Here is a 12,133-nt window from a genome sequence, read left to right as displayed (position 1 = left end):
GCTTAATTTCTGTCAGAGTGGAAGTTTGTAGCCATTGAAGGCATAATTTGCCCACACTGTAGGTGGTTATTATCCCTGGGTGTTGTCTTTGGGAATATCTAGGGTCTGGCCTGGTCAATTTGAACCCCTGTTTTTTTGTTCAGGAATCTGTCTTGACAGTTATTAGTATCTGTGGGCCAGATCAACCACTGTTTCCAATCAGGATGTGTTCTGTTTTGGTTTAATATATAGTTTACGTCTATCTCTTCATCTGTGGAGCTATTGCTGTCCATTGTTGGCTTTGGAATAGACGGCTTATTTAAGTCTTTGATTTTGGCTAAGCCAAGACAGGTGGTTTGTTGAACAGTGTCATTTAAAAATATAATTTGTTCTGGGATCATGCAGGCTCTAAACAATGATTCTATACCTTGTACTTGCCATTCTTTTGTACCCCAAACACTTTTAACTTCAACATTTTTGTCCCAATAATGAAAACCAAAAGTATTCATGTGTTCAAAAAATGAGTCTGAATATATCAATTTTGTGTTTGTTAGCATGGTCTTTGTCCCTGTCTTATTTGACAATTTGAAATAAAATGTTTCAGCATTACTTGTGTTGAACCCTGAAAAGTATGAATATTTGTCGTAAAAGGTTCTTGAGCTTCCTTTTGGAGGGGTTGCACAATGTTCCCATTGATTATAATTTAAAACATTTCTAGGTTGTGCAGATTTATGTAGAAAATGGTTACCATAGTGGTTGTAACAGTACATACTATCATAATTAGTCGAACCCTGCAAATAATCATGTTTGGTAAATTTAGCAGACATCACTAAGTCAGACATCATATTATTTATACTTTCAAAGTCCCAATCATCAGCAAATGAGCTTGTTTTTACAAAGTCACTCAACGAGATCTTAATTTGATGTGGATATTTGAGGATTTCAACCGGACCATAACTTTCGTAGTCAGTATTGTCCCATGCTACCCCACCCGGTATAGGATTGGCTGTGAAGTTGACTGAAGAAAGTTCTCTTTTCTCGACGTGTGAAGATGTGTGTGGCTTGAGGATCAAGTTGATTTTCTGACTTGCTGTGGCAATTTTAGCGTATTTTCCCTCAATGAAGCGTCCCAAAGTTAGTACCATGATGAGCCAAAGTATGAGGATAAATGCACCAAAGCCCACCCAAAATTCAATCCATGGAGAAATCAGATATGTTTCTTTCAGCTGTTTCAAAAGTTCTTTAGCTTTATCTTTAAAGGTTTTTGTTGATGGCTGTGTTTTTGATTCACTTAGGTCTTCAGAGGAATCATCGAAGTTTATGAAGTAGCCGGATGCAGTTCTGTCAATTGTTCCAATTGCTTCAGGATTACTGTTTCTTGCATATTCGTTTGTTACTTCATTGTAGGTTGGTGTGTCTCTACTAAATGTTTTTATTTGGGTTTTCAGGGTTTAAGTTCCAATGCATTGTTGCATAGTCCTTGTTGTTCTTTTGTAGGCGTTTCGAATGTGATTAGCCTCTTAGTTAGGACCTCTGTATTGGTAGCAAATCTTGGTGTTCTACTACTTATCGGGAGTCCACTTGGCCTACTGTTTGTTATCGGCCACATGATTGTGGTTTTACCAGGTCGATGGATACAACTCGGTTCTCCTTTTTACCAGCAAGCGGCGGTAGTACAACTGATCTTGTCCCGTTGATAGACAAGACAGGAACTGCTTTTCTGTAAGAAGGCCCAAATTCCTTCTTTACCGCGATCTTTTCTCTGACTAGATCCCCGACTTTTGGAATCCAGACAGGTCTTGCTGGGACAGGTGGTGGTTCTTCAGTGGTTGTTGGCTGCTGTTTCAACTTTATGTTGCTCAGGTCTTTTCTTGTTTTGTTTAAGTCCTGCAAAATAGCCAAACGATCTTTGATATCAAAGCTTTTTTCCTTTACCACTGAAGTCTGACTGTCAAGATCTAAGACTAACATCCTAGTTCCAAACTATAATTCGTACGGACTGAATCCCTTCAGAGAATTTCTTGGCAGGTTATTTAGACTGTTGGACACTTATTAGTTGTTTGACCCACCCGACTCCCGAACCTAATATCCTTTCTGTTATAGATAGCTTTATGCCTTGGTTTTTTCTTTACACCACCCCGTATCCCTCAGGAAGGAAGTGAGAAGAATCCCGCATCGCTATGCTCATTTGGCCGTGCTTCCCCACAAGCTTGAGGGCTAAAGTGAAAACATTGGTCAAACGTAGCATGCTCCTAGCGTATATGCCATTTAGACTCGCAAATCTTTGTATAACAGTCCAGACGTCAGCCGAGTGCTGGGGATCTACATTATAAGTGGAAACTAGCCTGTATATGTTAATCGGACGCTTTGCTTTTTACTGGAAAGCCTTTCTGGAGTGAAACGCCACGGTAGTATACCGTTTCTCTCGCCACTGCGATCTCTGTTGCAGTCCGGGCATTTTTTCACAAAAATGTGATGGTGCAGGCTCATGCCTGGCCACCAGTACACTGATTGTAGTTCTTCCAGAGAATCTTTTAGTTTGAGGTGTCTGAGACCCTCGCCCATATGTGCGTCTGCAATTAACAAAGTTCTCCTGTCCATGTTTGGAATTACTCTATCCCCCACTCCAGGGATTCGAGCAAAAGGGACGGAGTTTGCATCGATTATGTATGTATAATTGAGTGGATAGTTGATCGGTAGCGCTGAGCAGTCGCCTTTTGATGACGTTTTTACCGCCAGCACTGTTTCACCGTCAATGTATTTCATTGTACGCTTTTTTCTAGCTACGGAAGCCGATTTAGTTGCTACCGCTGTGGCTGTCTTAGCCAATGAATTCCCTGCAACGTGAACGCCATCACGCTGATGACTCAGTGTATGTATCACGCGAGTCTTTGGTAGTTCTTTCTGTAAAAGAACTATTTGTTCCCAAAGCAGTTTTTGCTTTATTGTTGCACCTGTGTCATCTTTGTAACCGTTTTGAATCCATTTCTGCAAATCGCTGTTATATGATTTGACGCAGTAATACGAATCGGACACTATATGTGTCGGGAATTCGCGATCTGCATTATCTAGCGCCATTTTCAATGCTATTATTTCAGTCTGTTGTTCTGAATTGGTTTCTACTGAGTGTGTTTTTGTTAATAGAGGTCTTAGTTTATCTCCGCGCCACACTTCTTTTGTAATCTCACATGTGGGGTTGTATGCTTGTTCTCCCCAAACGGAAGGTTGAGCATGTCCGTCTGTATAGATTACACAAGGGTACTGTCGTAAGGGCAGAATGTCGATTGGCAGAGGGAATGTTCTTTCATATTCTAGATTTTTCAATTCTTTTAATTCTGGATCAAAGTAGTATTTTACTTTGTCCGTTGTAATTGAATTCACCCATTGTATCCATTCTGGATTCAATGCTGTTGTTGGTAAATTACACGGTGTTGTTAATGCCTCAAAGGCTGATTCTGCTGTTCTGACTGTGATGTGTCTACCGTCAGCTTTATCTTTTTCTCTAGCTATTGCGGTTTGAACTGCATGAACAATGTTTTCTTTAATGCTGAACTTGTTTTCAGCTTCTGTGTACAAGTGTGAGTTGAATGCAATTGGTACCTTTTCTCCCTCGTTAGAGGTCAGGTATGTGAATCCGCATCTTCCTGGGATGACTCGAATCACAAGATTGCGTGTGTTATCACGTGTTTCTAATTTTGTTTTTATTAACATGTCTGTTTGTAAGGATCTCAAAATTTCTGTGTGTTTTTGAGTCCAATTGGTTCTTTTAAAATCTGGTTTTATTAGATCATAAAGGGGTTTGACCCTTTCTGCGTAATTTGCAATGTATGTTCTTCCGAAATTTAGGAAGCCTAGAATTGACTGTAGGTTTTTAAGTGTTCTAGGTGCTTGGAGTACGGCACATTTCTCTAGGAAATTGTCAGCCAGGCTTTTGCCTTCACTTGATAATTCATATCCTAAGAACAGGACTGTTAGATGGGCAATTCTAGATTTTTTAAAGTTGAATTTGTAACCCTCTGCTGCGAACCCAAGTATTATGGTGTTCACTCTCTTCAAGTGAGTATCCAAGTCATCATCTGTTAGGTATATGTCATCGACATAAGATAATGCTTCGTCATCATATGTTTGTAGTAACTCTGTTACTCTTGCTGAGAATAATCCTGGGCTGTTCTTGAACCCTTGGGGTAACCGACAGAATTGTTTTTGAGCGCTATTTATTGAGAACGCAGACAAATATCTGCTCTCTGGTGCTATATTTTGACAAAAGAATCCATTAGAGATGTCTAATGTTGTTTTGTATTTTTTGCGCACTATGTTATTCATTAGCGCTGCACTATGCGAGTTTTGCACTGCAAAAGTTTTGCAACATGAGTTAAGGTGTCTGTAATCCAAAACTAGACGATATGAATTGTCTGGTTTGGATTGTTGAAGTCCGCATTACATATTGGACTAATTGTCTATGTACTTTTATTAATTGTTTTAGTTGTATTAGAAGATCTGCTGCAGACATTCTTTCGATGTCTGGATGTGGTGTGTATCCGGCTAGGACCGGCCACGTTGCTCCTGGTCTACCTAATGGACCGAGCCTGGTGATGTGATTGTTGTGTTTTAGGGCGCCATTAAACAAGAGCAGGTGCTCTTGAAATTTAAGTGGTACTTCCACCTCCTCGAAAGGAGTGTATTCCTCAGGAGGTTCCTCTGTTTTGTAATGGTGGAAGACCTTTGTTACAGCGTTTGCTGCTGGAAAGTTTATCCATGAATAGAATACCTCTGTCTGCCGATATTCGTGTGCCTCTATTACGAATATGACTGTGCCACCTCTAGGTGTCAGTCCATTTTCTATAAGTTTTAAAGTTATAGATTTTCTTATGTTGACCGGGATGAGTATTAAATCCGGGTCTGCTTCTTGCATAGTATTATCAGCTGCTACGAGTTCAGCTGCTACTCTAGCTATCTCTCTTTCTTCTTCAGTGTCTGACATTCTACTGTCAGGAAGTTTTTTTTGTTTGTTTGCAGATCAGGTTTCTTATGGAAACAAAGATTAGATGCACAATATTTTTGAACAGTGTATCCTTCAACGTTGACTAAACCAAGAACCATACATAGGAGTTTCCTCCTGCGAGGTTTGGCGGATGTGACCTTTCACCCACTCCAGACGTCTTTGGATTATTATGGGAAAAAAGGGGTCTGAGTGAAAAAGCACGACTGAGTTACTCTAATGTCTTGCGTTAGTTTTATCGGCTTTCCAAACGTTTGGGCGCCATGTAGTGTAGTTCCTATTATCCCAATAGGCTCTGCGCATTGGAATAATACCTTCAATAGTATAGGCCTAGACCAGACGTTAACTTGGTCTTCTATTGTCGATATTAGACTTAAAGTTTTGGGTTTGCCAGCTAGCTCAGAGTTCACTAGAAACTTTCTCGAATAGGCAAGGAGGAGTTGAACCTCCCTGGATAGACAAGAAGGGATTTAGTTTCTGACAACCATAGAACATGACAACTTTGCTCTCCCCTAATCAAGAGTGTATCTCTAGAGTCGTGTGAAAACAAAAGACAACTTATTTTACTCAGTACGTGCATTCTTAGTCTCACCAGATTGTAGAGAAAAGGAAGAGACGGGCGTGTTCAATAAAAGATGTTATTTATTGATCAGTCTCTTTTCTCATACAAGAGAAATGGATCGATATTATCGCAATACTTATGGTTAAGTAAAGTGCATACAATAAAAGCAGAAGTATAAAATAATACTGTAAAAACATTTATATGGTTTCTAAGCCATAAGGTGGTTTAAAATGGATAAAATAGATACATACACATATACATTTGACTAATCGTACTCAACTGGTGTTTCTAACTACGCCTACCCCGGTGTACCTGACCTAAGCCTAATACGTGGGCGGGAATAGAAAGTAGCAGTTTAAGTTAAGTTTGTTTTGCCAAGTGACTGACTCAAGAATTCTCTGCAAGGGGTTATTCAGTTCTGTACCTTGAATCTAGGATGAATGAGGGATGGCATCTCTCGTCTCTGGTCTCGATATTCCAGGCTGCCTGCGAGGGCTACCCGGAAGCGCCGGAGCTGGATTTCTCGGCAGGAGAAAGCAGCGTCTCGTTCTCAGCGCGTCAGGAAGGCGGGGCTGCGCCAGCGGGGTCTGCTCTGCTCTGGGCTTCGGCAAGTCTGGCTGCTCCGATCTCGTCACCACCGCGTGTGTTTGCTTAAGGCAATACCGGTAATATTTATACCTGTAAGGTGCCGAGATTGACGTAAGGATGGACATAGATACGTCAATAAGGATGTCATACAACTTGGTCGTTAGCACATTCTTTTGCTGAAGTTCTCGATGAAATCAAAACAATGGCCGCAGGGTTTTTCCCAGGTTGTCATAGGTTTGATTTGTTTTGAGAACTCCGTATGCCTTATCAGGGGCTGGAGAAATATCGCTTGTCTAATTAGATGGCAAGCGTTATGACCTAATCAGATAACACGTTCCTGTGCCGTAGATGGCTTAATCAGATAACGGTTTCCGCATCATGGGATGGCTGCTAGTTAACTTGTTAACCAGAACAGGGTCAGGAATAGGGGGATCGATACAGAACCTATAGGAATACATCACACTACCTCATAGCCCTTTAATTGTTCCAACCATATTCTATCGTCTCTCTTGGAGCGGAGACCTGCAATGTTCCAGCTCATGATTTTAACTGTCTTCCCTGCTTCCCTATCAATAGTGGAGGTACAATAAGTCTGATCTCTATGGACAACATTACCAGACAGTCAATCATTTTCGTTCAGATGTGATAAGGCAGTGAATCTATTTGTTAGCTCCAGGGTAGCCCTATTTGTAGGTCTAATGGGGTCAATATGACTAGGGATAAGGCTTGGTGTTTGCAATGCCCAAGACGAAAGCCCAGTACCCCCTCTAAGGGCACCTTGCTGACTCTCTTTAACTTGGGGCAATTTGGGAATAGTTGGCCGCGGGTAAAAGTAACCAAGTGGTACAGCTCGAATCCTTCCAACCTTTATATCCGTAGCATCCCAAAATAAACGGGCAGCCTCATGGGGTCTGTTGAAATTTATTATGATGCAATCACCGGGAAGATTTTTTACCGTGTGCCCCAGCCAATCAACTCGTCTCCCCATAGTAATATGAGTGGATATGTCCCTTAGCCCCGAACAATTTTCATCGCACCACGCCTTTATGTTTGCTAGTAAGGTACACTGGGGCTCCACCTCCCCTGGAGTCAGATGTGGGATGTTTACTAGCACAGCGACAAACGGGGTTGCCTCAGGTGGTAGATTAGTACGAGGCTTCCCACGCTGCCTCCTTACTCCCTGTAAATCTCCACCTTTATATACGGTAGTTTTCCCAACTGAAGTATTGACACTGCCTCCAACATGGGCCGGCTCCAATAATTCAGTGTGCCCAGCTAAATTGGTGGTGGTTTTTAAACATATTGGCACGGGGGGTACAGGGGGCAGAAAGGGGACAGGTGGAGTGACACTCCCTATCCCCTCCATCGGTGTGTCATGTTGGACAATGGGCGCAGGTATAGCCGAAGATGGACATTCGAGTATTTTAGATGATAACAGCATATTTAACCGATCACATTTCCCCAATATTTCTGAAACACACTCTTTCAATGTCTCAACAATGTCATTAGCAATCTGAACAAGGGTGCTTTCTATTTTATCTGTAAGCACCTTTTCTACCATGACCTTTATGCCTGTTTCAAATTTCCTTGTAGCTTGACGCGATGTAGCAAAAAACTGCATGAAATTCTTTTTTGGTCTCCTTAACCGCCTTTTGGTACGCTTAATAACTGGGGTGACTATATCTTGAGCGGAACTTTGGTCAGAAATTGTGCCCAATAAATTAGGTTCCACGGGGTCCGGTGCAGTACATTGGGCTTGTAATGTCATATCCTTAACTGTAATGATTTGGACAACAGGCTCCAAGGGTATAGCTTGTCTCCCAGTCAGTGGGGGCACCGAATTGTCCAATAATGGTTTATCTAGCCCTAGTTCACGTTCTTTTGCAGCAATCTCCTGATTAAGTTTCCCCACAGCAGAAGTAAGATAGGACATGATGCTAGCTGATGTAGAAGCTTTGCGGGGTACTTTAGATTTTCCTGCACCACCAGTAATCGATGTTTGCAATTTGCGCTTACCCATGTTGGAAATGAAGGCTTTAGGGGGGTATCCGTCCCGTCCCTCTTCGTCCCTAGATGGCCACAGACGGGCCGCCCTCTGCCCAGGCTCCGCCCGGCGACGCCCGCGCGCGTCCCGCGAGGCGGGAGGGACCTCCGGTCTTTATGCGCCTCCGTGCGTTTGTGGTGGGCGTGTCACCGCCGCGGATGCTGGGGGCTGTAGTTCCCTGCCGCGTGGTGGAGCGAGCGGCGGCCGTGCAGACCAGGAATCAGCCCAGCGTATCCCCCAGTGAACAGGCAAGTGCCTCAAATGTCCGTCGAGACCCCCGCTCTGATGCAGGGACCTCCGGTCTTTATGCGACTCCGTGCGTTTGTAGTGGGCGTGTCACCGCCGAGGATGCTGGGGGCTGTAGTTCCCTGCCGCGTGGTGGAGCGAGCGGCGGCCGTGCAGACCAGGAATCAGCCCAGCGTATCCCCCAGTGAACAGGCAAGTGCCCCAAATGTCAGTCGAGACCCCCGCTCTGATGCAGGGACCTCCGGTCTTTATGCGCCTCCGTGCGTTTGTGGTGGGCGTGTCACCGCCGAGGATGCTGGGGGCTGTAGTTCCCTGCCGCGTGGTGGAGCGAGCGGCGGCCGTGCAGACCAGGAATCAGCCCAGCGTATCCCCCAGTGAACAGGCAAGTGCCCCAAATGTCCGTCGAGACCCCCGCTCTGATGCAGGGACTTCCGGTCTTTATGCGCCTCCGTGCGTTTGTGGTGGGCGTGTCACCGCCGAGGATGCTGGGGGCTGAAGTTCCCTGCCGCGTGGTGGAGCGAGCGGCGGCCGTGCAGACCAGGAATCAGCCCAGCGTATCCCCCAGTGAACAGGCAAGTGCCCCAAATGTCCGTCGAGACCCCCGCTCTGATGCAGGGACCTCTGGTCTTTATGCGCCTCCGTGCGTTTGTGGTGGGCGTGTCACCGCCGAGGATGCTGGGGGCTGTAGTTCCCTGCCGCGTGGTGGAGCGAGCGGCGGCCGTGCAGACCAGGAATCAGCCCAGCGTATCCCCCAGTGAACAGGCAAGTGCCCCAAATGTCCGTCGAGACCCCCGCTCTGATGCAGGGACCTCCGGTCTTTATGCGCCTCCGTGCGTTTGTGGTGGGCGTGTCACCGCCGAGGATGCTGGGGGCTGTAGTTCCCTGCCGCGTGGTGGAGCGAGCGGCGGCCGTGCAGACCAGGAATCAGCCCAGCGTATCCCCCAGTGAACAGGCAAGTGCCCCAAATGTCCGTCGAGACCCCCGCTCTGATGCAGGGACCGCCGGTCTTTATGCGCCTCCGTGCGATTGTGGTGGGCGTGTCACCGCCGAGGATGCTGGGGGCTGTATTTCCCTGCTGCGTGGTGGAGCGAGCGGCGGCCGTGCAGACCAGGAATCAGCCCAGCGTATCCCCCAGTGAACAGGCAAGTGCCCCAAATGTCCGTCGAGACCCCCGCTCTGATGCAGGGACCTCCGGTCTTTATGCGCCTCCGTGCGTTTGTGGTGGGCGTGTCACCGCCGAGGATGCTGGGGGCTGAAGTTCCCTGCCGCGTGGTGGAGCGAGCGGCGGCCGTGCAGACCAGGAATCAGCCCAGCGTATCCCCCAGTGAACAGGCAAGTGCCCCAAATGTCCGTCGAGACACCCGCTCTGATGCAGGGACCTCCGGTCTTTATGCGCCTCCGTGCGTTTGTGGTGGGCGTGTCACCCCCGAGGATGCTGGGGGCTGTAGTTCCCTGCCGCGTGGTGGAGCGAGCTGCGGCCGTGCAGACCAGGAATCAGCCCAGCGTATCCCCCAGTGAACAGGCAAGTGCCCCAAATGTCCGTCGAGACCCCCGCTCTGATGCAGGGACCTCCGGTCTTTATGCGCCTCCGTGCGTTTGTGGTGGGCGTGTCACCGCCGAGGATGCTGGGGGCTGTAGTTCCCTGCCGCGTGGTGGAGCGAGCGGCGGCCGTGCAGACCAGGAATCAGCCCAGCGTATCCCCCAGTGAACAGGCAAGTGCCCCAAATGTCCGTCGAGACCCCCGCTCTGATACAGGGACCTCCGGTCTTTATGCACCTCCGTGCGTTTGTGGTGGGCGTGTCACCACCGAGGATGCTGGGGGCTGTAGTTCCCTGCCGCGTGGTGGAGCGAGCGGCGGCCGTGCAGACCAGGAATCAGCCCAGCGTATCCCCCAGTGAACAGGCAAGTGCCCCAAATGTCCGTCGAGACCCCCGCTCTGATGCAGGGACCTCCGGTCTTTATGCGCCTCCGTGCGTTTGTGGTGGGCGTGTCACCGCCGAGGATGCTGGGGGCTGAAGTTCCCTGCCGCGTGGTGGAGCGAGCGGCGGCCGTGCAGACCAGGAATCAGCCCAGCGTATCCCCCAGTGAACAGGCAAGTGCCCCAAATGTCCGTCGAGACCCCCGCTCTGATGCAGGGACCTCCGGTCTTTATGCGCCTCCGTGCGTTTGTGGAGGGCGTATCACCGCCGAGGATGCTGGGGGCTGTAGTTCCCTGCCGCGTGGTGGAGCGAGTGGCGGCCGTGCAGACCAGGAATCAGCCCAGCGTATCCCCCAGTGAACAGGCAAGTGCCCCAAATGTCCGTCGAGACCCCCGCTCTGATGCAGGGACCTCCGGTCTTTATGCGCCTCCGTGCGTTTGTGGTGGGCGTGTCACCGCCGAGGATGCTGGGGGCTGTAGTTCCCTGCCGCGTGGTGGAGCGAGCGGCGGCCGTGCAGACCAGGAATCAGCCTAGCGTATCCCCCAGTGAACAGGCAAGTGCCCCAAATGTCCGTCGAGACCCCCGCTCTGATGCAGGGACCTCCGGTCTTTATGCGCCTCCGTGCGTTTGTGGTGGGCGTGTCACCGCCGAGGAGGCTGGGGGCTGTAGTTCCCTGCCGCGTGGTGGAGCGAGCGGCGGCCGTGCAGACCAGGAATCAGCCCAGCGTATCCCCCAGTGAACAGGCAAGTGCCCCAAATGTCCGTCGAGACCCCATTACAACGCATTGCGCTGGGGGGCGCTCTAGGATAGGGAATATATTTAATTTACTATCCAACACCTTCCCTACTATCCACGGGGACTGAAGTTGGAATAGTAAATTAAATAATTCACTATCCAGCGCCCCAAAGCACTATGCGTTGTAACGGTATGCGTTGTAAAACTCGCGTTGTAAAAGCATGCGATGTAAAAGCATGCGTTGTAATGTCGTACATCCGAGCTGGGACATGGATCTGCAGCTGTGATACCCAATGGGAGATTATCATGGAGACATTAAGCGACTAACACTAAGATCCTGACACAGGGATAAAACACTAGGACAGTGACCTGGAGAACACAACGCTGGAGTACTGGTCAGTGGATTCTGACTCGAGTCACTGACACTGAGATACCGACACAAGGACACTGACATTGATATACTGACATAGGGACAGATGAATTGATAGAGAGGGGCAGATTTACAAGCCCCTTGAGCCACTTTAGCGTCACTTTTCCCATGTTAAACATGACGCAAAGTGGCGCAAGAGGCTTGTAAATCTGCCCCCGAGACTGCAACACTGGGCGTTGTAACACTGCCATTGCCACAGCAACACTGCCGGCATAGACCGATACAAGTTGATGTTGACACACAGACACTGTAACGCACATGGAGAGTTTGACACTGCTGTGCTAACACTGGTGCATGGACAATAACACAAAATAATTAATATGGGGTTATCAATAGAGGATAGCAGTAGATGGGGTAATAGAGACACTGACATAAATGCTGGAATAAAGACATAGGAAACAAACAGAGGGAAGCTAACACATATGCACAAACACTGACATGGGGATTCAGCCTCAGGCACACTGACAGGTCCACAAACACTAATGCTGGGACACCGACACCAGGACCCCAGCACTGGGACATTTCCACAGAGATGCTACAACACGTGTATACTGTAGAGAACATTAGAAAGTTGTTTTATCCGTCTCAAAATTATTTTGGTCGCACCCAGTAGATCAAATTATCCCCAAAA

This window comes from Lissotriton helveticus, chromosome 5_1 (assembly GCF_964261635.1).
Source record: "Lissotriton helveticus chromosome 5_1, aLisHel1.1, whole genome shotgun sequence".
Taxonomy (NCBI): domain Eukaryota; kingdom Metazoa; phylum Chordata; class Amphibia; order Caudata; family Salamandridae; genus Lissotriton; species Lissotriton helveticus.
This window is presented reverse-complemented; position numbering follows the sequence as displayed.